Consider the following 3,996-nt stretch of genomic DNA (forward strand, 5'->3'; position numbering starts at 1 on the left):
TGTGAAAACTGACTGAAATATTATTTGATTTGACAGCCCAGATAGCAAAAATCATGCGGCCCAGATCTGCAAAACGGACCCGGGCCGGTGTCCTTTAGCACAACGGGCCAATGCCGGCGCGGATCCGGTTTTCAAATCTGGGCCGGCACTGTTCCAGCTCCAGAACGGATGACAATAAGTCATTTGGCCCAAATGTGGGCCAGATCTGGACTAGTTCCATACTGGATCTGGCCCAGAGTCTCTAAGATACTGTTGAGGATCCAGTTTTCACATCTGGACTGGCACTGGGCCGGCACTGGGCCAGCTCCATTTATTAGTTCTGGCCTCTTTCATAACCTTGATCTATACCCACAAAACATACAAAAATGTGGATTTTTTTGTTATGGCAGGAGCTGGTCTATATAATGTATAACAAATAGTGACTTGTATATCACTAAGGTACACTAAGATTTCTTCTTTTACTTTCGTTTTCTTTTTCCTTGCATTTTAAACTCGATTACTTTTTTCTTTTGAATTTAAAAAGCATGGACAGTCAAAACTACTGTTACAAAGACTGTTTCTATTTGTCCTACACAGAATTTCAACAAAGAAAGTGATAGAACGGATGAGTGACACATTTTAAATTTTATTTGAAATGTTTGAGATAAAGAGAGGACAGAAACTTAAAACAAAGTAGATAATTGCCAAACTAACAATCAATCTAATAAACACATTTTACAGCTCATTTCTGTCTTTAACAACTGTAGGAACAAGAAACTTCACTCCAGTTGACTTGCAGGTGACAATTAGTTTCTAGTATAAATAATACAGTGACATTGCTATCAGTCTTGCATAGTGTAGTGTACCATTAATAATGATGGTAAGAAAGTAAGATTTCTTTCTCCCTGAGAAACATATAAAGCTAAAGCCAGGAGACACACGAGATTCTATGGCCTAAACACACAAGATAACGTTTTAATTAGCGACAAGCAATAAGTTTGTCTTGATAGATGATTACTGCCAGCCATTTATATTTTAACCATTTTCCATGACCCTGGTATAAATAACAAAGATTTTATAGCCAAAATACAATATCCAACTCCAACTAGTCATGTGAAACCCTGAAAAAAAATGTAAAATGTTCATACACATTGTTTGGTGGCTTTACGGGAAACATTGATGAGGCAAGTGGAGAAGTGGGAATGCCATAACCCTCACATGACACCCAACAAATCATCAGTAGTGGAAGAATGGGGGATGGCCGATGTGTCATTTCTGCGAAGGATAAAAGAATGGGTGATTACTCAACTGATAATGGCAATCACAAATTACATAAAATCCACAGAGATTAGTCATTTTAAAGGTGGCTGGAAGATTTGACCTAAAATCAAAATCCCGATTAAGTGAACATTTTACCGCGATTACAGCTAATGAATGATTATTTCGTTTTTTTTGCCCTCCTAGTTCACTGACCAGGCTTGTACTGCAAACATGCTCAACTATTGTAGGTGGGGTGGTTTTTTAGACTCACAAATGTCAAAAAACGATTAAGTAAATGTTAACTGATAAGATAATGTTGAAGTGCACACAACAGACGTACTCCCCCTAAATTTGGCATATCGCCACTACTAATATTTCACATGATCAATTAATATCAATGTGCATTAATCTCGTGTAACAGTGTTGTGTGCATGTGACCAAATGTGAGAGAGTGAGCAGCTGAAAGTGACGGTGAAAGTGAGCAAGGTTGTTGTAAGTGTGGCAGTAAATGATCAGTGTGGGTCAAAGTGTGTTCATAAATAAATGCTGCTGGAAAATTAAGGCAGTTAGCACTAGCTAACATCTCCCTGTGCTCCAGACTCTGGGAGCTGAGCAGGACAGGGCGGAGTCACTGACTACACAGTTTTTTTAAGGGGAAAGTACATAAACACACACAGGGGGACATTTAACAGGAAATAAAACAACTAAATAACTGAAATGGTAAAATTACAGCCGTTAGAGCTCGGAATTTGGGTTTCAATTACTTCAATTAGATGTCCAGCCCTAGAGGGGAGACATCATGAAAAACTCCCCTTTTCTCTCCCCATTTGGGTATCAAACTGTGAAATAAGACAACCCAGACAGATTTTTGTGGGTTGCCTAGATCACAAAACATGTGCTTCAACAAGCCATTCAGATTTGGTTCTCCTTCCTATGTCACATGCAGGCTTATTAGAATATAAGATAAAATAAGATACAACTTTATTAAACCACCGCCTTCCCCATCTGAGTATCCCCACTCAAGGTTAAGTACCATCTTTGCAAAGTAGTGGCATATTTTTCTCGCAAGCCAATCAGAGCAGACTGGGCTTTTTCAGGATGGGGGCTTTAACGAGACAGGTGCTAAAATGGAGCGTTTCAAAAAGAGGGTAAATACAGATTTACCATGGTTAATGCCTCTCTGGCCATGGCACGTTCTTTGCAGCCACCTCCACGGTCAGAGGCCAGGTTGAACCAGCGGATGGCGTGCTGGTTAATTTCATTGTCCGATGCGCTGCTAGCAGCTTGGTTCTTCCGTACAGCCTCTGTTAAGAGAGAAAGTCAATTGGTTGATGAGCTGTCATTAACAGACATTTTGAAAATTACCTGTAAGCCAAGCTAATAACCAACGTTTTTGAGAAATGCTTTAGAGGGTTGAAAAAAGTACTCAATGCCCATGTTTACTATTGTTGGTGTGGCAGTAGACCTAATTTTCTATAGCATTTAATTTAGTAACTCAAAACAAATAGAATTTCACTCATGAATAACTAATTATTAAAAAATCATACTGATTATGAACTGAACAATTATCAAATCACATCTGGATTGTATTGGATCAGCCTTAAATCTCAGTGCATCTTATCATTACAAATTTATCTGTGTGGATTCTGTATCAGGTCATGGATAGGCATTGGTGGGTACCAACATTTCCCCAGTATCTCCAGGCAGAGGACATTTAGGGGAATCACGTTTAGTAAAAAAGTAAATAAGTAAAAGCTCTCAATTCAACTCCATGTAAAACATTACAGCAAACAAGCTTCTCGTGCTTTTATTTTGCTGGCAAATCTACAAAGAGTAAGTGATTATGTGAGTAACCGGTGCTGTCATGACTGAGATCTATTTCACCACCGCTATCAAAGTATTTTTTATTTTTTGGCTTTAAAGTTACATCCCTGATATATTAAAATATACTATTTAAATATTTTATTTTACATAAAAATTCGTTCTCATCTACTAGTCACCTCCACATATAATACGTATACTAAAATACTTACTGATCAACAGAGTTCTTGTTAGCATTTCTTTAAAATATTTCTTTTCTCTTTTCTTTGCTCCTCAACCATATTACCGTGGTGTGATTTCATACAAAGTCAATGAAAAGACACGAGAGATGCGATTTCCCGCCCATAGACCTTATTTGTCATAATGAATTTACGTTTTGATTAATGTCAGATGAAAATTCCAACTTCTTTAGATGGCTTTGATTTTTTAAACACTTAACTTACCTATCATAACTTTATAACGTTATGCTTAAATATAGCCAAGATTTGAAAATCAAAGCCAAAAATACTTAACTTACCCTATAATCCCGGGCTCTCAGCCAGGGGTGAAGAAAAGATTGAACCTAAAAAGGAGACAGTTGCTGTCAGTTGGTGCGGTTGGAAACTAACGTTACAACATCTGTTATGACCCTGGGGTCATATTTTGTTGTTTATCTCTCCTGGCACTGTCAGCTGTTATCCTCCATTAGAGTGTGTGTGTGAGTGTATGCAGGTACTGGAGAACAGGTGGACACACTGGATTGGTCTGGTTGAGCTGATTGGAGCCTCCTGATTGGGCATCTGGATGACAGCAGCCATCTTAAGCCCTACGGACAGGAACTCTGCCCCTCTCTCTGCCATTCCCAACCTGCCTGAGGACTGTGTGCTATGTCTGTGTTTATTGTACATAGTGAACGGTTGTGACTATATTCAACTTAGATTGTAAGTAGTAACGTAG

General features: G+C 38.6%; 1 long non-coding RNA gene across 1 annotated transcript; it reads right to left on the reverse strand.

Annotated features, from left to right (window-relative positions):
• Positions 1-605: 605 nt before the first annotated feature.
• On the reverse strand, positions 606-3,801 carry LOC123967031. The gene is made up of 3 exons (XR_006824167.1): positions 3,578-3,801; positions 2,404-2,543; positions 606-1,254 (listed from the first exon to the last, which is right to left on the reverse strand). It is a non-coding gene; the product is annotated as an uncharacterized LOC123967031 (long non-coding RNA).
• Positions 3,802-3,996: the final 195 nt, after the last annotated feature.

The sequence above is a fragment of the Micropterus dolomieu genome, unplaced genomic scaffold, assembly GCF_021292245.1.
Source record: "Micropterus dolomieu isolate WLL.071019.BEF.003 ecotype Adirondacks unplaced genomic scaffold, ASM2129224v1 contig_14867, whole genome shotgun sequence".
NCBI lineage: Eukaryota > Metazoa > Chordata > Actinopteri > Centrarchiformes > Centrarchidae > Micropterus > Micropterus dolomieu.